The 21,025-nt window shown below is 42.2% G+C and overlaps 1 protein-coding gene and 1 non-coding gene across 8 annotated transcripts in view; both read left to right on the forward strand.

Moving 5' to 3' along the window:
- The window catches only part of TIAM2 (TIAM Rac1 associated GEF 2), a 145,689-nt gene that overhangs the window by 21,455 nt on the left and 103,209 nt on the right, over window positions 1–21,025 (forward strand). The gene's annotated exons all lie outside the window — the stretch shown is intronic.
- TRNAS-GCU (transfer RNA serine (anticodon GCU)) lies at window positions 9,535–9,616 on the forward strand. The gene has a single exon. It is a non-coding gene; the product is annotated as a tRNA-Ser (tRNA).

Consider the following 21,025-nt stretch of genomic DNA (forward strand, 5'->3'; position numbering starts at 1 on the left):
CTTGAGCGCTGCTCCCTGGTGAACACGTTGGGGACATGACTGAAGATAGAGTGAGGAAATGGGATGTGGGACTTGGGATGAGAGCAGAAGGGAGTGATGATTTCAGCCATTTATGTTTGCACTGCCAGCTTGCTGTGCTGGTAAGGAATTACTTCAGCACTGTCTGGTATTTTCAGAGTTAGTCTGATGGTGAAATATGCTGCTTCTCATGGAAAATATACAGACTTACTGTGAAATAAGCTTTGAAATGGATTTAGAAGCATTCCTGTTGCTTTCCAAAGAGCATGGACTTGGATGGGTAAGTCTTGGTTCCTGTGCTACTACAGCAGAGCAGCACTGGAAGTGGCAGTGGTCAGGCTGAGGAGGTTTCCAGGCATTGCTGTAGCAGCCCCTTGGCACTTGTTCCTTACCTTTTCTCTGAAAGAAGAAAATTCAAAGGGTGCCAAGCTTTGAGGGTAACTTGAGCTCACAGGCTTTAATCAAATGTGCACCTCAGGTGCCTGTATATATCGTGGTTTAACCCCAGCTGGCAGCTAGGCACCACACAGCCACTCGCTCACTCCCTGCCCCTGGTGGGATGGGGGAGAGAATCAGAAGGGCAAAAGTGAGAAAACTCATGAGTTAAGATAAAGACAGCTTAATAGGTAAAGCAGAAGCCGCACACACAGGCAAAGCAAAACAAGGAATTCCTTCACTTCTTCCCATCGGCAGGCAGGTGTTCAGCCATCCCCAGGAAAGCAGGGCTCCATCACACGTAATGGTTACTTGGGAAAGACAAACACCATGGCCCTGAACATCCTCCCCTTCTTCTTCCCCCAGCTTTATATGCTGAGCGTGACCTCATCTGGTATGGGAATATCCCTTTGGTCAGTTGGGGTCAGCTGTCCCAGTGGACACTCACTGGTGGGGTGGTTTGAGAAGCAGAAAAGGCCTTGACTCTGTGTAAGCACTGCTCAGAAGTAATGAAAACATCCCTGTATTATCACCAGTGCTTTCAGCAGAAGTCCAAAACATAGCCCCGTACTAGCTACTATGAAGAAAATTAACTCTGTCCCAGCCCAAACCAGCACAATATAGGACAGAAATTTAGTGCCTGCTGCGGAATCATTTTGACCTCTGATTTTTTTGTTGTTGTTGTTTTTTTTTGTTTTTTAAATGGAGTGTTGCAGGGGGAGATAGGAGGAGCAGCAGACGGAAGACATACAGGGCAGCGGTTAAAAGTTACTCTGTTCCTAAGCTCACTGGTGGCAGATTGGCATGCACATTCACTTCCAGCTTCTTGCAAAAAATTCCTACTTCCAGTGGCAAGTCTCAAGATACCAGCAAATTCCTGAAAGAGCAGCTTTTTCTTGGAGGAAAGAGGAAGGGGAAGCATTGTGGAAAGCTATATTTCATTATCTTGGATATACAGAACGGAAGTGAGTTCTGACACTGGCTTCTCCCTGCTTCTGGGATTAAGTTCTCGTGCTCTGTGAAAATGTTTTCTGGGGCAATATGCTTCCCCCCAGTAAATATTTAACTGGCTGCATCTTCATTGGAATTAAACAAGGAATTGCCCTGCTATAGATGGTACATACTTATCTTGGGATTTGTGCTTCCTGTTCACTCAAATTGAGCAGAAATGGTAGATGATGTGTGGAGAGATGGGGAAAAGGGAAAAGGCTGGGTGGGAAACAAAGTTCATAGACTGTCCAGATCCATTTTTTTTTTTTCTTGTCATGACCTTATTCAGAAAGTCAGTCTGATGTAGATTCACAGGTTGCCTGGTACAGAGGTCACACATGGAAGAGTTTGTCACATGCTAAATTTTGTGTTCCCGTTTCTTTGCTGCTTAGTGCTATTTGTTGGAGAAGCTTATAGGAGCATGGGAAGCTTGGCTGGGCTCTGGCCAAGGAATTGCAGCTGGTCTCCTAATTACAAAAAGGGAAAATGATATACAGGCCTGTGGGGATCTGTCAGACACAGATTTATTGGGCAGGATGGAGAGGGACTTCAGGCTATCGCCTCCTCTCAGTCACCCCCTCCCCATATAGTGCACGTGCTCCGAGTTTCATGATGCTTTCACAGCCATGTGAAAGCCCTCATCTGGAGCACCCTTATCTCCCTTCTCCCTGGTTCCTGCCCAGTTTGCAGCTCCTCCAAGTTCCAGTTAATGGCTTCATAATGCAGGAAATAATATGTAAAATAATTTTATCCATATCAAAATAAGGGATTCTGCAGTTTAGGACTGCTAAGTGATAATCTGACCACCTTTGCTGTCTTCTATGGGTCCTCAGACATCCATAAGGGAAAACACATCAAGATTGCCACTGATGAAAACAAGAGAAGAACCCATGTGTGCTGGCTGCTGCAGTACCAGCTAGTTGGAATAGTTAAAAATAATTAAAAAAAAAAAAAGTTTGTCAAAAATGAAATTTGTTGATTTGTACTGATTTCTGCAAAACTTGGGTCCCCAAACAAGTTCTTGGGACAGTGCCTGGGGAGGAGGCGGGAGAGGGACCAGCTCATACTGAGATTCTCTGTGCTCTCCTCTTCAAAGACCTGCATGTAACTTCCCTCATGATCTTTGATTATGGGAAAAAGAAAGGGGAGGGAGCTTACAAGGAAGGTGGGCAAAAACATGCTTGTCATTCATTTGTGCAGTTCCAGGCTTTCGCTAGTGTCTCTTGGACTTGTCGCTGCCTTTGCTGTCCCTGTACAGCCCAACCCTCTTGCGGGGATGGCAGGCAGAGGTGCGCAGCAAGGGCACAATTTTGTACCATTTACCTATACTCTTGTGACCCTGGGGACACACTTTGTCCCAAGCTAATCTGAACAAAATTCATAGCTGGGAGTGAAATCCTGGCTCTGCAGTAAGTGACCTCATTCTAGTTTCGGTCTAGCTGGGATTTCACCTTTAGGAATGTGAAAGAAAATTCATCAAAAAAGTGCTTTTTAAAGGGAGTAAGCATCAGTTAAGGCTTAAGCACTACTTCAGGATACAGGACCTCAGTAGGATAAAGATGTGTTAGAAGTTAAATTTGTGCTTAAAATGCTTTTCTGAGGTTTTTCATAAATGGAAACTCTGAGTGCTCCAGTTCTGTACTCTGGCTGCGGGATTCTGGAGTGTATGCACCACCCTAACATATGTTTTTCAAAGCCGGGGGAAATATTGCATATTATGTCATTCTTCATTTCATGACACTGTTGATGCAAACCAGGACAGGAAGCTGGCTGGGATCACAATATATCACTTCTATTTCTTTTTTTTTTCGGTCTCTTCTCCTTGCTCTCTGGAAGGAAAAAAAAAAAAGGCATTAAAGCAAAAAAGAAAGTACATACTTTGAAATCTAAGTGGGTAAATGCTTCCTTTTCAAGAGAAACTGTGCACATTTTCTCTAGTCTTTTGTACAATGTAACTCTTGATAACAACAACAACATTATTTAAAAATTGAAAGTAGCATTAAAAATTGTTTTATAGCTACTGTTTGCTTTTTGACCTTGCTGGTTGACTGTGATTACAGGAGAAGCTGATCAAGAGATCTCAAGAGTTGTAGCTTACTGGGATTGTCTATCATAGGGATGAAGAGAAAAACAATAGCTTTCTGTCATGAAGTATGTGCCACTATATTTTAAAGTGTCCTTAGAAGACTTTTCTTTGGACATAATTGGATTCAAGGACCCAAGAGGCCAGACCAACAAATACCTATTGGTCCTTAAGCTGTTTTTATTTTTTTTTAATTAATTTTTTTTTTTTTTTTAAATGAAAGTCAGCAGTTGATCTCAGTAGCATTTCCTGTGTAAAATACTGGCATGCCTTTTGGTGCTGGTTTGCTATCTGGGTTGTTTAAATTAGGAAGCAGAGTGTCGTGAAGAATTAAGCATTTCTTTGCGGGAGCATTGTTCCTTAATGTGAATATATAAATATATACCTTGAATTTCTGCAGCCTCCTTCATCTGCTGGTTTGATGTTTTGGGCTAGATGTGCTTGTCTTCCTGCCAAGCACAGAGCCCAGCTGCTGACTGGCCTTGCTTACAGTCTCTATTTGCAGTCCTTGCTGCTCAGATGCTTTGCTCCAAAAGCTGTACATGGATGAAGGGCAGCTATTCTGTTCAGCAATTGTGGTTAATTTTTACTTGGAATAACAATATTTTAATTTCTTTAGACTCAGGCAGGATCACTGTCATGTAAATGCTGGTGTACATGCTTCACTGTAAGTGAAATTGGTGCCTAGGGCATCAAGATAGAGCCCTTTAATGTTCTTTTCTCTGCTGCTGAGGTATCTCATCTGTAGTTGAGTAGTCAGCTGCATACTGAAAGTGTTTGTTTTCATGTAGAAAGTGACTTGTGCAGTTAAATTGAAAGTAGCAGCGCCATGAATTCATCACTTCCCTGGCTGTATGAATGGGCATAAAGAGACTGTACCCTGTCCTTGGAAGGTTGTGTGTGACCTTTCTCCCTATTCTCAAAATTGGGTTTATTCTGTTATGGAAAAAATGACAACAAGAAGCTTTAGTCTTCTTTTCAGGTGGATATGAGATGCCTCAAAGTTAAGTGCTATTGCATGTAACTGCCATCTGAGGGCAACAGCCTTGGAAAAGGAGGGTTTTGGGGTTGCCTCCACATGCAGTGCCTGTATGAAGAGGCCCCCAACAGTGCAACTATTGTACGAGCATGAAGTAGTAAATGGCATTTCATCTGATTCTTATTATGCAATCGCGTTACCTTCATGTGTGGCCTGGGGCGGGAAGTGGGAAGGGAGGGCAGAGCGAACCAACCCACTTACCTCCCGGGTGGTAAACCAGAGTTTTAAATGTGAACTGATTTGGCGGAGGAGAAAACCAGACCAGCGCCTGGTGTCTGTGACTGCAGGCTTTTGCCGTGTTCAAATCCTGTACGTGTGTGGAAACTGGGCTTCATCAGCCTGGGAGGGTGTGGCGTGGCTTGTGCTGCCATGCTAAGGGTCACCTCTGTATGGTAGCAGTGAGTGTGTTTGCTCAGCTCTTAGAGCCAATGATGACCAGCATTTTCTTCTGACTTTTTGCTTTTTAATTCTAATTCAGAAATAACTGTTTTATCACATTGTCTTCTCTTTTTGTTATTTATTGCTGAAATTGTCCATATAAAGTTCCATAGAAGGTGAAAAATGTGACTTTTAGGATAGAATCAGGTAGTAAAATCAGAGAGGACTTGATGGTTTGAGTGGCTGTTTCAATTATGGAGCAGATAATAAACTTAGCAACTTGGGATTTTGCACTGGGCACTAGTTGTCTTCCTAGAGTTGGGTTGGTTCTCCTTGGTTATTTACCATTAAAAAATTTGTTTTGCAGCTGAGAAGCTGTCATTATACTTATCTTTTTGCATATCAGTAAGTCATGATATGCCGAATCATTTTTATTTAAACATTTGTATGATTGTACCTAGTTTTAGCAAACTCTTAATCTGGCACTTTTATGTGTACATTTACACATGACACTTTCATGGCTTGTTAATCTGTTGATTGCATCAAGTTCTATTTTTTTTGAAATTTGAGTTATATTTAAAACAGATAAACAATGTATTTATTTTAGTTTGTTGACCAGAACATCTTAAATGTGGTCGCTACAAGAGGAGAATGGAGAAAGTTTATCAAAATACGCAATTATTTAACTGAACTAACAAAAGTTAGTTCAAAAGACACATGGAAGTGTAGCTCTGCTGCCCTCCTTCCCAGCCCCTTCCTCACCAGCTGGGTGGGCTGCTGCTGGTGGTGAGAGAAGCTAGAAATCAGCAGACCCTAATGTTCCTGTACCCCTGCTCGTAGGCACTGGAGATGTCCTGGTCTCCAGCTCCTTATGAAAAGAGCAAATGATGATAGGTGTGGAGACAAATAAATGATACCTGGAAGCCACATGATGTTGGCCAAAGAGGAAGTTATTGTAGAAGAAGAGGAGCAAGTAGGACAGCGGTGAGTATTTGAGAACAGAGTTGAAGAAAAAGATTAAAATTTGCCAGGTGGAAGATGTTTTTTTTGAAGTAAGTTATAAGGAGGCACTCTAAGGTACATGGTCTGAACACCAGTGTGTCCTTTTTCTTTTTCTTTTCTTTTTTTTTTTTTAACCTAATCTTGGCAAAATCAATTGTCTTAAGTGCTCTAGACTCCCCCACACACTCTACAGATGTTCGGTGAAAACTTTATGAACACTGAGCAGTCTGTGAATTTAGTCCAGGTCTTGACAACATTTTTACGGACTGATTAATGACCTATGTTACTGTAGGTGTGGGTTTCCTTTTCTGTCTGCTGGTGGTGTAACTAAAACTTCCACAGATGTGGCTTTTGCAAAAAAAAAAAAAAAAAAAAAAAAAAAAACAACAAACCCCAACCCCAAAACCCAGGGATGCTCTCTCTTAAGGCACAGCTTCAGATGAGAAAGCAAAATGGAGAACTTCCCTCCCAAAAGCTGAAGAAGGAAGAATATGTATGTTATGTACCCTATAGAGTAATGACTTGCAGCTCTTAAGAACTACTTATCTTGAATTCTTAAAGCAGGGAAAAGCAGTGTAGATGCCATGTATTGAACCATCAGAGGAAGGGGAGCTGTGCTAGTAATTTTAACTCTTGGTTAGGCAAATAGGATTAGCTATGGTGGATTAAAATGATCAGGTCTGAATTTTACTTTAATATAAGCAGGAGCTCAGACCATATGTCATTGGGGAACCCCATCTGGTTTCAGGCATTTTTAGTGGGAAAATGAGACAATTTTGATACTTTTGTCATCTGTTGTGGGGTTCTTTTGGGGCGAGGGGGGAAGTTGCTACAGTTTCAATTTGTTCAGTTCATGAAGTTCTTGCTGGATTAATATTCTGTAAGTAAAATGTTTTGGTTTTGTTTTTCCATTTGTCAGCTTTACACTGTGTTTTCTAAAGGGACAGAGAGAGCTTGAAAACTGAATGCTCTAGCAAAAAAAAAAAAACCAACACCTTAGATCCATCATTTCACATAGCCTTTATTGTCTTCAGAAAAATCTGGCATGACCATTTTTTTTAAAAGGAAATAGATTCCTTCCCCCCCCGGCTGTTCCCTAATTGACTTACCTAAGTCACGGAAATCTTCAGCGTACTCTTGAAATGCAGGTTTCTTCATTCCCTTACTTTCCAGTGTGCTCACAGGTTCAATTTTCAGCTGATGATACAGAGGAAGCAGAGAAACAGATGAAACTATATGAAACAGATGAATTAAACATCATGAAACAACCTGGTTGTCCTTTTCTCCAGCATTTTTTTTCTTTGCTTGGAGTAATTGCACTGATTTCATTGGAGTTATTCCTGATGTAAAGATGCTGGCTGGGCATTGTTATGATGGTCTTTGTCATCTTAAGTGGTTTTGTAGGTGTTACCAACCAAATTGCTTTAAAATACCACCAAAGTGTGATTTTTTTTTTTATTTATTTTATTTTTAAAGAAAAAAACAATATACATTTAAAATAAAAATCTTGCATATGACCTCATGGTTTAGAGTCAGCCAAACGTGAATTCAGTTCATTGACTTAGTTTTGCTGAGAAGGGGTTCACGTTCTTTCTACCTTGGCCCCCAGTTCTGCTATCAGCCTGGAGCCTGCAGCCTGTGGGTTAAAGTTAGTTTCATCTGTCACCTCATTTGGATCGTAAATGGCTACATCACCTCATAGAGTACAAAATAACAATAGGAAACAGAAAAAATAATACTGAGCAAGACTTGTATTATAAGGGAAAGTGAAAGGAACTGGTGCTTCTAGTCCCCAGGGGGGAGAGAGGAAAAAGCAGTACAATGGCTGAGCAGTACAAGCCAAGCACAGGAAGAAGGTTGCTGTTGATGGGCTTCCTAGGAAGCCCACATAAAGCTCAGTGTAGTACAAGAAATGCAGTAATACAGAAAGAAAGGAGAAATTGATAGTTCTAAATATAAATTTGTGCATAGCAGAAGAGCTGCGTGACACTTTTCCCCAGAGAAATTGTATTTCCTGGTTAGTAAATGGTACTTTTGGGGTCACCAGAAGTTCTGTTTCCCAGATTAACAGCATGGTATGATTTTCTTAGTCCATGTTGTACGCTTGTCAGAAGTGCCATCTTCAGAGTCTGTGCTCTGAACTCTGGTATTTATTTAATCCAACTTCTAGTATTTTGAAGAGTGGTCTCCCACCCCGATCATACTTGAGACAAGCTTGATTATAAATGTTTCTTATTTTCTCAACCAATAAGAATAAATGAGAGAAGGCAAGACCAGATCTGCTGTTTCCACTCCATTCCTGAACAAAGTGATTTAAACAGGGAACACCTTTCAAGAACCTTGTGTCTTGTGCATTCATTTATGCTGGTACAAAGCAGGAGGAAAGTGCTATGTACTGTGATGGGTCAAATTTGATGCCCAGCCTGCGCTTGCAGAATAAGAGACAGTCTTTTGTAGAGACTACTTTGAAGGGACCTGGATATTCTTCAGAGGAGTGAAGTTTGAGTTGTAATCCTGTCTTTAGGAAATGCACATGCATCCATTTGTGTTTATTCATAACTTCTTGTATTTAAAAATGAGTGAGGGAGAGAAAGACATTTTGCCTGTTATCACCAAATAATGTGCTACATGCAAATAGAGCAACTGCTTTATTTCACTGTCCATAATGACTAGGTGTCCACCACAGAAACCTGTAGAAAGCAGGCATGAAAAAAAGCACCAAATATTGGCAAGCCAGTGAGCTACATTTACTAGCTTCGGTGTGTAATGCCACTGGGCTTCTCTCCATGCCAAGGAAGAGGGGCTTTGGCCTTGTGGGGAGCTTGGCAGCACAGCTGTTGGCCAGAAAGCTCTAGTCAGACTCCTGCCGAGGGGCTGGCTGGCATCTCCATTTTCCTATCGGCCTGTGGCTTGTAAATGCTGATAGGCATTTGGCTTAAGGGCTTCTCGGCTCCTGCTGCCAGAACGTGTGAAGATGTGTTTCTGTTCCTGCTCTTGACTAAACATCCCAGCAGCTGTAGGTGTGGAGCTTTGACAAATTTCTGGTCGTCTTCTTTCTCCTGCATGGTTTTCTGTCAGCATTTCTGAATCCTACCTCTGCTGCAGTAATGATTTTCTTAAGCACTAGTAGCAAAAAAAAAAAAAAAAAAAAAAAAGCCCAACCCCAAAACACACCAAAGAAGCAGTCCTCCTGCCCTTCTGTCCCTAAACACTGGTGAGGCCACACCTGGAGTACTGTGTCCAGTTCTGGGCTCCCCAGTGCAAAAGGGAGATAGATGTACTGGACAGAGTCCAATGAAGGGCCACAAGGATAATGAAGGAACTGGAGCACCTCTCCTGTGAGGAAAGGCTGAGAGAGCTGGGACTGTTCAGCCTGGAGATGAGAAGGCTCAGGGGGATCTCATCAAGGTGTGTAAATACCTGAAGGGAGGGTGCAAAGAGGATGGAGCCAGGCTCTTCTCAGTGGTGCCCAGTGCCAGGACCAGAGGCAATGAGCACAAACTGGAACACAAAAGGTTCCCTCTGAACATCAGTAAACACGTTTTTATTGTGAGGGTGACTGAGCACTGGCACAGGTTGCCAAAAAACGGACGAGGTGGCCGAGTGGTTAAGGCGATGGACTGCTAATCCATTGTGCTCTGCACGCGTGGGTTCGAATCCCATCCTCGTCGGCGCGCGAAGCCTTTAGGACGAGAGGAAATGGGCTTAAGCTGCGCCAGGGGAGGTTTAGGTTGAAAATTAGGAAAAATTTCTTTACGGCAAGGGTGGTCAAGAATTGGAACAGGCTGCCCAGAGAGGTGGTGGAGTCCCCATCCCTGGAAGTGTTCAAAAAACGGGTAGATGTGGCACTTGGGGACATGGTTTAGTCTAGTCTACCCTTGATTGGCTTGATTGGCTTAGAGTAGACTTGGTAGTGTAGGTTAATGGTTGGACTGGATGATCTTAAAGGTCTTTTCCAACCTAAATGATTCTATGATTCTATGAAAAAAGTTTGTAGAGTCTCCATCCTTGGAGATACTCAAAACCCATCTGGACATGGTCCAGGGCAACTGGCTCTAGGTCGCCCTGCATGAGCAGGGGGGTTGGAGCAGATGACCTCCAGAGGTCCCTTCCAACCTCAACCATTCTGTGATTCTATGAAACCTGGCATGACCCTTGGTTAGTTGACTGTTCTCATCTACTAGTAATGGAACTGCTCATAGTTTAAATTGTTTATTTCTGTGTACCTTGACAAAGTAACAAGGAACAAACTCAAAAATGTTTGTAATCTCTGCAAGGGTCACTGCTGAGTTTTCACTTGGGTTAATGTTGAAGTGTTAGCTTGGTTGCTGTAACAGCTACAAACCGTGTAACTGAGGTTAATCTGATTTATTAAAAACAATGTACTGTGGCCACACTGTCGGTGTAGTTTCACTCAGTTCTTCAGATGCCGGTAGGCCTAACAGCTGTTCCCCCTAGAGAGGACTTTCTGCCTGTCAGGGATGTTGAGCATTGACAGTTTATCTTAACCTTGCAAATACAGACCACCGCACTGAAAATGAGTTCTCTGCATGTGTTTCTGTGTGTGTATGTGTTCATTTATCAATTTCATAGTTATCAACCTTAGGAGTTTGTTGTTGAAAAATAAGACACCAGAACATGTTGCACATTTTTACATGGACTTTGTTTTTTCCAAAATTTCACATTTCAAGAAAAGCATTTTATTAAACACACAATTTTTGAAAAGTTTCAAGCACCTGTGATTACTAAAAGTAGTGATTTGTCCAAATTAAAATATTAGCTGGAACTACTTTGAAAATGTAGAACTGAAATGCAAACTAGACTGTGGATTTGATTTATTCCAGACACAATTAAGTGAAGCTTTGAGATCCAGACATTCCTAGTTTTTGAATATTGTTCAAAATCTAGGCCCAGACATGGATATTGCATTGGAAGGTTGACCAATTTATATATCACTGGGGGATATTTAACAGGGTTTGATTGGACCTGGAAGGTAGTAACTGCCTAGTATTTCTGATGAATAGAGAGGAGTTAAGGATTTCCTGGGGATGGCCGTGAGGTCATCTTGCATTTCACAAATACAGCCTGCAAGAAGAGGTTGCAGACTGTCTCATACATTGCAAACCTGATGTCAGCATTGATAAACTCTGTATGTAGAGCATGTGTTAGGTGAGCAGAGTGTTCCTTTTCTGTATTTAGCAGAGTTAAACAAGATGATAGTTTGCTTTATGTAAAGGTAACCTTTTCTTGATTTAATTTTTTTTTTTACTTTATTATCTCAAATTTATGGAAAAATAAAGAGGTAATAATCTGAATTTAAGCTGAGACAAGGGATATGTTTTAATATGTTGCCTCAGTGTACCTTGCCAGCCCAGCATAAAGTCAAGAATACAATATAATACCTAAAGTTAGGCATATTTTTAAGGACCGTACTGAAATGAAAAGCAGATCTGTGTGACTTCATCCTCTGGGTACTTTCACTGCTTTTGGCCTGATCCAAAGCCCACAGAAGTCAGCAGGAGCCTCTCTATTATCTGCGGTTGGGTTGGATCGGGCTCTATCTTAGTAATGCCGTTATGTCAGCAATAATATTTCAGGAAGCTGAAAGGCAGCTTGATAACGTGGGAGAGAGCATGCAGGACTCAGAAATCACTGCTTCAGAGTAGACTGTTCACGCGGGCTTGAGTGTTGTTTAGATAGAGTAGAGCACTTTGGAAAAACAGATCTGCTTCTGCAAATTGCTTAGGGATACTGAAGTCAAAGAGCATCCAAACATTGCTTTGTGGGTTGCCTTTACTGCAAATAGAGTTAATGTTTCATTATATATGGAAAAATGGTATAGAATTCCCCTCTGGGCCCCACGGAAAAAGTGAACCAACAGGAACGTTAATTGTAACCCCCTTCTCAGATGCCAGGAAAGAGGAAAGAGTCCCTGAGGCTGCCATACCCTAACAAGTTATCCTGTTGAGGTCAAGAACATTTTTTTTTTTCTTCCCTGATCTGAGCTTTCTACCTCAGGCAAGGAGAAAGGAACTCAAATTAGTTGAGAGAAAATAGGAAACAGAAAATGCCAATGCTCCGCTTCTTAATTCACATTAAACTCTGGGATACGTGTCAGGAAAGGCTTGTGTCTTTCCTGCAGTCATTGTGGTTGCAGGGAAGAGCCCCTTGCCTCTATCCCTGGCAGGGAGATGGAAGCAGGGTGACCGCGCCTGGCCAGCTCTGCTCCGGGGGGAGCACAGCACGCAGGAGGGGGTACAAGTGGGGCTGGGCTGGGACCAGGGTATGCAGAATTTCACAATGACCCAGACATTATGAACTTCTGCACACTGGGGTATTAAGGATTACATCCTTAAGTGGCTTAGCTTTGAAGGCAGTAAGTATGGGCAAAGGGGACCTCGGAATCCCCTGGTCCCTGATTCCCTTTTGTCCGAGCTGGGAACTAAAGCCTGGCTCTGCTGCCCTCCCCGCAGCTCAGACTGGAAGTGAGAAAGGATGCCCTGTACACAGCAAGGGGAAGAGGAAATCCCTGGCCACATGACTTTGTGCAGATGGTCTTAGGCTTCTCGCATAATCCGACCCTTTTGTTTCTTGGGAGGTACCCCACCTCTCTCTTGCCTCAGTGTAAGCATGTGTAGGAGGCTCAGTGGGGGGAATCTTGCTGATTTAATTATTCCGTACATGTTGTTTGCCTGTGTATGGGACAATTGAGCCCATAATAATCAATCTTGCATGCTCTCCAACAGGAAAATGCTGTGTATGATCTAAGCTGCATGCTGAAATGTGGTTATTGGAAATTAATTTTATGGCTGAATAGGCCGGTATCATGTTGTCTCTTTGCTTTTTTGGGCTTTTAGTTATTTATTCACAGTGTCATGCCGGCAAAATATTTTACGTCTTCCCATTTAGCTTGCTGACTTAATCTTCTGCTTCTGGAAATGTTTATATGCAGATGACAAAATATAGATTTTTCTATGTAAACTGGTGGTTTACTTTTTTGTTCATGTTAATTGGAAGGCTTATCTCTGTAGCATCTTTTTAAAGAATAGGAAAGGAATTTCCTGAACTTCTGCTATATGCATTAAGGTAATTTATTTTTGCTGTTTCTTTCTTTCATTGTGGTTGCTTAGGAACGGAAGTAATAATATTAATTTTGAAGTCGTCTCCTTCCATTTGTCCTTCCATCAAACTGGCAATTCCCTATATCTGTGGCGTTCCATATGGTAATCTACTAAATATTTACATGTCTTCCTTTGTAGCCTTTGAGTGTGTTTGTAAATCTCTTCTCACACATGGTCTGTGTTTTGGTGATAGAGGTCTATTGCAGGCATTCGTAATTACTACACTAACATTCCTTACAAAGCTTACGTGCGGAACTCTGTTCAGGTGTTAAAATTTTGACGGGATTCCAAATTTTGGAGGTCTCCTGACGCTGTGAAGAAAATAAGACAGTCCTGTTGATTGTAAGACTGTTGCATTTTTTCCCATGTTCAGAAGTGCTAGGATTACATGAGATAATTACTGCTGCAGAGCATGTTTGATTGCTGTTGACTGAGAAATAATCCATCGTAAGTAAAGCTGCTGTTATTCTGTTTCCTTGCTAGTAGCGTTCCCCTTCACTTCTATAGATACTAGATGTGGGAGTATCTTTGAACGATCTGGCTTTTTAAGTATGAATGTCATTTGTCTGTAACCTCTTGTGCTACTACATTAGTTTGTTTATACCTGTCATCTATCATAGGGCAGATGAGCAGAAAAATGAATAAGTAGCTATTTTGCCTCCCCCTCCCCATAACTTCCCATATGTTGAGATGCTTACTGTTGCTCACTTAGCGTTCAGGCTTGAAACAGCATGTTTCAGATTTCTCTTTAATATAATTTACGTGTTTACTTCGGTTGGTAGGTGTAGTGCTGATCAGCAACATACGTCCTCTTTGTTTAAAGTGAGGTTTTTAAAAAATGTTGAGACACTATACCGTGATGTGTAACCTTGCGGAAGCCGGCGCCCTCCGCCTTTCATTGTACAGTGGGGATAATAGAAGCCTCTTGCCTACTTAACCCATGTGATTAAAAAGGGACACATTGTGATGTTCTCCTCAATTAGCATGATCGGCTCCCGGGGAGCAAGGGAACCCTGGCTGCAGTGGTTCGCATTTTCCCCTCTAATGAGTAGAAAGAGTCTTTTGAGAATTGCTAAATAATTCAGACCATTAGGAACCTGTCAACTTAAACAATGCCCCCTCTGACCAGAAAAATGGTTGTGAGCAGTTGGACACCCTGGCAGATGTTGAACTTGTTCTCATTGTTCGCTCTGCTTCACGCACATAGCTTTGCAGCCACTTCTATAAGCACTTACGGCATTTGTGCGTCGCTCCATTCAGGTTGTGCATGTGGGTATAATCAACACGTTAGCCAGACTTCTTCTAGCTTTTATACCCCAGTATTTCTTTTAGTTAATTTAATGATATTGTAATAAGCTCCTAATATTGCCATTTACCACTTTAGTAGGTTTGCCAGCCAGCTATAACGAGAAACCACAATCAAGGCTTAAAAGGCAAAATACACCACACCACTCCCCCAAATTTGACTTCTTTAATATTCCTTCTGTTGTATTAATTCCTTGGTTTGCATTTTGAATTGCTTCTCTGCAAACAGAAGGACTAGAGGTATTGTCAAGCAGAATTTGCTGTATACTTCTATAACCCTAGGATCTGAAACTTCAGCGGAAACATTCATGTCTTGAAACTTCCTATAAAATCATATGCATAGACTACTTTAGTTAAAATTCATTATGCAACAAGATCTATTTTATATGCCTTTTGGTGCATGCTACTGAAGCAAACACTGATTTGATATAATTTTTCTTAGAAATTTTGCCATACTTATCCTTCTGTAACATTTATTTATGTCTGCTAATTTTTCTAACTTAATTGATGAAAGAACCATCACTGTTACAATGAAAAAATATTTAATGCGTTTGGTTAGAAAACAACCCCTTCAAGCATCCCTGCCCCCCTGCAACTCTTTGCACTTCTCTCTTGAATGTGTGATAGCAAATAGTCAATCTTGCACAAGTAATTAGCTGGTCTGTTGGATCAGTTAATGGAACAAGCTATGGTAGTAATGCAATGTGAAATAACATCTGTGCTTTATAAATATTTATGTTGTAAGATCTCCCTAGTATATTCTTGTAACAAATGACTCCACCTTCAAATATTTTTACATGTTTAATAGACGTGCTTTTATTTTTTAACAGCATGTGTGAAGGCTTTGGTTCTCATTTTTTAACCTAATGCATTCAAAAAACCCTTCCACTCCTCTCTGTGAGATTTGTCCAAGTTTTAGATTGTTGTTCCTGCAAAGTAGCAGTCCTAATTGAGAGCATTTTTACACCTGTTGCAGTGAAAGAACTTTTAATTATAGCTCAGAAGATACAGTTACCTAGTTAACTAAAATTTGTTACTGCCCATTGTGTATTGGAAAAGTGTATCGCTGAAGTAGGGTGCTTGTCAAAAAAGATGTGTCAGTTCCGCTCTAGTGATATAGGAAGTAGCAAATACTGCTCGAAGGGGTTCCCGTCTTGATCTGGTGTACCACTATTTCTCTCTCACTTTGTTTTTAAAAAATGAAGCTTTTACCATTGAAGAAAAAAGAAAATTAAAAAGTATGAGCTTCTGAGGCTGTGCAGGGTGAGCCTCTCTATAGCGGTAGCTGCCACCACTTCCGAGGGCCGCCTTGGTCTCAGATGTTAACTCTTGTGAGGGCCTCATTGGTCTCTGATGTTGCAATGGCGACCCTGGCAAAATATCGCCCCGTTTTTATTTTTGAGCACGACATTATATGGTGTGGGATATCCCTTTGGTCCCGTGGGGTCAGCTGTGTCCCCCTCCCAGCCTCTTGCCCACCCCAGCCTGCTTGCTGGCGGGGCAGAGGGAGAAATGGAGAAAACCTTGATGCTGTGCCAGCATTGTTCAGCCATAGCGAAAACATTGGTGTGCTCTCAACACTGTTTTGGTCTCAAATCCAAAACACAGCACCATAGGGGCTGCTATGAAGAAAATTAACTCCATCCCAGCCAGAGCCAGCGCAGGAGTACTGATCATTGCAGGCCAGGCTGCTCGCATCCAGTATGCTCAGTCATCTAAATTGAGGAGGTGGGTTTGCTACATAGTTCATCTCTTTTTCTCTCCTAATTGATTTCTCATTTTTCAGTAATGCTGAAGCCATCACATGATCATGCTTTATCTTTCTTCATTTAATTATACTGAAATTAATAAGACAGTAAACCAGAGGCACTTTGATTCCCCAGCTGTTCTCTATATTCTCACTATTCTCTATTCTCACTTGATAATAGCTCGCAACCACAAATAGTAAGCCCATGTCTACAGCAGTGCTAAAGAACCATGCAAGGTAAAAATAAAGGAAAATTTCATCTTCACGAGATGCGTGCGGAGAGTGCCTGGACAGCAGCCCCTCTTGTCTGCTGAGCTGGGCAAGGGCATGCTGGCTCCACAGGGACGGGGGGGGATGCGGAGCGTCCCTTTGATCTGTATTACAGCATTTCACCGGGAGAGCAGGAGCCTCTGACAGGAAGGCAGTAGCCAGTTAGGGCATTGTAAGTCTATGTGATAGCTGAGGGTATAAAATTTTGCTCATCTGCAGTGTTTTTCATTGTTTAATATCTGTTCTGACCTGTAGTCAGAGCTGTTAGACTTGTGTTGATGCTATCATTCAGTAAGTGAAATGGCCTGCTGGGGTCTGTGAGCTCTGGCAAGAAGGAACGTGCTAACACATAGGCTCCTGTTTACTCTTTTCCCAAACTCCTCTGAGTCAGAATTAAGGAACGAATGACCTTAATTATTTTTGTCCTTTTTCCATCTGACAAACATTTGGAGACGAGACCAGGAAGCCGAGTGGGTGAGCACTGGTTTGCAGAAAGGTGAGAAGTTCTCAGAAATTGAATTGACGTGTTGTAGAGGAATTTCATGTGGTGTAAGGTTCCTTCACTGCTGGCTGAATGGGAGACTGCTGCATTTCTTGTGCAGTTCCCCTCCAAGGCCAAAGACACCAAGGATGGACCTTGAGTACAGTTTAATGAGAATATTTCTCTGGCAGATGTTGCATGATTCAGATGTTTTAGTCATGAAATCAGCAAGGCTTTGAAACTCATCTCTGGTTATTATCTTGTTGACAATAACATGTAATTATTTTTTAGCAGCTTAGTTACACTTCGCATAGCACAACTTCCCAGCTTTCTTGAGAACTCCATTAGTGGTTTCTGATTTGAGAAACCCAATTTCCTACTTCAGACTTCTTGTATTCCTACACATATTCTGTTTTGGAGAACATGGGAACATGTTTTGGATTTCGTGGGAAGTCTCTGTACACATCTGCCAGTCTGTGGTTAAGTCATGATTGGCAAGATACCAAAATCTCTCCGTGCGTGCCTGTCCAGTGCCCGTCTGTTGAGTAGTGGCTGAGGTACTTTATGGACCAGGGATTTTCACACAGCTCAGCTGTATCACTGTCAGGTGAGCAAGGCAGGAGAGGGCAAGAGGCAAAGCAGAGAACTAGTCTTTCAGAAATGGACTGGATTGTGTCTAGGAAAAGGTATTTTATAGGGGTGGCATATGTTTATAAAAGTGGGCTGACTTTAGGGAAAGAGGTATGTGGCCTTCTTAGCATGAATGCTGGGGATATGATATGTGCATTTTCTGTGTTTTTCTTAGTAGGTTTCCATTGCTTAGAAAACAAAACAGTGTTGACAATAGGATGTCTTAGCACTTTCAAAGTAAAATCTAAATGTTTTTGTAGTGCAAAACAGGTTAAAATAGCTATCTGTTTAATTTTGATAGTTCATTTATCTCTCTATATAAAAATAAGTTCTTGACTTTAAAACATTCTATAGAACACATTGTTTAACATACAACCTTCATAACATCTTTTTGATCTAGAGTGTTTACATAGCTAACCTGCTATCCAAGGCACAACTTTTATTTTTAATTCCATTATGGACTTCTTTGTGCAAACTGCAGTTTGTTTTTATGGCAAAACAGAGGTGTTAAGAGCCATTAAGCTAGCAGAGACATACATTAACACAAGCTATTGAGCTTCCTCGTATTGAAATACCCTTTCATTTCCCGTGTGACCTAGTGGTTCTCTAGAAAATGAAGATAATGTCACCCTTCTACTTCCCAACAATGTTGTGATGATACATTTCTGGAAGATTGTGAGGCACATAAGTACTTCAGATAGTAATAAGAGATTAACCTATTGTGTTCAGCGTGGAGCTTGCCTACTCCTTGTTGATCTCCAGAGAGTAGTTCACTATCAGGTTGTCCCAAGTCAATAACGGCAAGGCAGCGGGTGAGAGAAAGGGGACGAGGTGGATGTGGAGACTCAGTTTTGGGGGTGTAATAAAGAAGGACATTCATGCTGTAACCCATGAGCTAGACTGTACCAAAGCCCTGTCAGCCTGTCCTGCCTGCTCCCCAAGGAGCTCCTCAAGAAGCAAGGCAGGAAGAGGCCCTATGGTCAGGGGGTGGCACTTGCAGCAGCCCTGAGATGGAGGATGTTCCATGTAAGTCAAGTAGAAGTCAGAAAAGTATGCCTTTGACATGTAATGTCAGTGTGCTAAAAGTAATCAGTTAAGTACGTTAGAGGTGGAAGCAAAAATAAAAGAACCTGGGGGGTATCAACTGGAGTCTTGAGACCAAACTTAATGACTGTTGGTTGGCTTGTCACAAAAAGTGGGAATGCGTTGATGAAACTGGCTGATGAAAAGTGGGAGACATAGTAGGTACGCAGGTAGATTAGAAATAATGTAATAAATAGCTGAATGACCCCTAGGACTGGAATGATAAAATGCAGTGAACCTGAAGGAGAAAGTACAGGGTTGAGTGCTTTGCACTAATAGCAAGAATGCCTGTTGACATTTGGGAGTCACCTATGAGTGAACAGGGTTCTGGAGGGGCATCTTTGGGAATAGTATTTATACTTCTGAACATTCACCTTTAAGAAAGATAAATTCAACAAAACAGCTGCTGATGAAAGGCTTCTGCGCCTGGTCGGAGGCTAACCTTATCTAAGAAATCATTTGAACATAGTTTATTTAATTAACTAAGAGGTGGACTTGTGGGGGTAATGTGGTAGTCTGTGTGAGAAGGGGGATGGGACCAGAGGCCAACTATTGCTCCTGAGAGAGACCTGGTGCTTTGACTCATGAGCTGTCATTGCTTCCACGTTAGTCTCAGGACTTGGATCTGGCCTGTTAGTGAAATAGTTGTACCACAGCAATGCTAAGTGAAGAGAATATGACTGTACTGGGAACAGGAAAAAGAAAATAGTCTGCTTTTCACAGAGAGCAAGGCTGTCCTCAAAACAAGCAGATGTGAAGCCCCCAGACATATATTCAGGTATAGAATTAGGAGTACAGACATAAGTCGTGTACTGGTCTGTTGCATTTTACAACAACTGACCTATGGAACTCACTTACAGAAGACTTAATTGAGGTCAGTAGAATTAAAAGAAGCATTTGACCTTTGCCATGATGAGGAGAGCATATTCAGTGCCAATATTGTTAACCTGTGAAGTTTGAGAAGAGATCCAAGTTGTTGTTTTCCAGTGGAGGAGTTAACTGTAACCGGGCTTTGGAGATTAAATAGGATTTTGCTCCAAATTATTCCAAAGCTCCTGGGTTTTGGAGTTTCCTCTGTGGAATAGTGGACACCGTGAAACAGAGGTCTGCTTTTAGGTGGCAATTCCTATGTTACTATGTAAATCATTATTTCATTTTTGTGGACGTAAATATTGATTTGGGGCTTTGGTGGGTTACTAATGATTTCTATTATAGTGTTCATGTGTTTCTTTTCAATTGAATACGTCATCTGCAGTGTAATTTAGCTGTATTTTCATGCTTGGCACTTGAATGTGACACTGCAATTTTATTAGAATATTTGAATAAATGCCTTGTTTTTTGGCTGAGTTTGTTCACCAACTGTTGCTGCAATCAATGAAGTGTCGAGGTTTTCTGATAATAAAGCAATTGTTCATGCACCTAACTACAGATTTAATAGCCTAGCTCTATATGTTGAAACTTGGAGATGTCATTTGCATCTTTAGACACCCATTTTATCGGTTGTTAAAAACCAACTAATTCTCTCCATAGGCTAGTATAAAAAGTATGACAAAAGCAAGCAGCGAGGAAGAGAGCGCCAGCGTTTGTGGTTGTATACATGATGCATGTTGTGCAGAATCGTTAAACGCGGCTGAGAGCCGCTCTTAAGAGTGGGTTTTCATGACTACAGCATTCCCGCTGTGGTTTGGGGAGTTACCTTTTTGCCAGGGCGTCTCACACAAGGATGTTAGGCGTACCTACTCCCTCCTAGCAAGTTTAAAAAAAAAACCAGAACCAAACAAAACAAAGCAAAACAAAACAAAAAAACCAAAATAAGAGGAGGAGACCCTGGAGCTTACCTTCAGGCAAGCAAACCCCTCTCCATTCGGCAGCCTTTCTAGCAGCTTTCCTGTGGAAGCAGCCTGGCAGCTGAGGAATGTGGGGTCAGACAAGAGCCCAGTCACGCCGTATTCCCCGGCGGCTGCCCAGCATCGTGGCAGGCCGGCCCGTGTAATCGTTTCAGGCGGCCCGTGGAAAACCACCCTCTGGTTAAGTCTGCATCATGCTGTTCCACCAATGGAAAAAAATTGAACGGGAGGAGGGTGTGTAGCCTGCAGACAAAAATACATCCAGCCTCGCGCAGGGTCTGTTTTTAGTTCTTAACGGCTGAGCGTTTTGAAGTGTTAGGCACAGTTTCCTGGCGTGCCCAGGGCAGGGAGAGTCCCTGTGTCTGCGTGTCCGTGTCCCTGCAGCAGAGCTGGAGCGGCTGTGGGGCTGGGAGGCTGAAGCCGGCTCCTTGGGGAAGGTAAGCGGGAGTGGAGAGGGGGGCTCGAGCAGGGGAGGGGGCTGCTGGGGGGACCGTGGTCCTCCGCTCGCCGGCTGCCAGCCAGACCGGGAGAACTGAAGGAAAAGTAGGGAAAGACTTGGGAAGCCTTTGAAAGCGGAGGGCAGAGCGGGCTGCTGC

The sequence above is a fragment of the Pelecanus crispus genome, chromosome 3 (assembly GCF_030463565.1).
Source record: "Pelecanus crispus isolate bPelCri1 chromosome 3, bPelCri1.pri, whole genome shotgun sequence".
Lineage (NCBI taxonomy): Eukaryota > Metazoa > Chordata > Aves > Pelecaniformes > Pelecanidae > Pelecanus > Pelecanus crispus.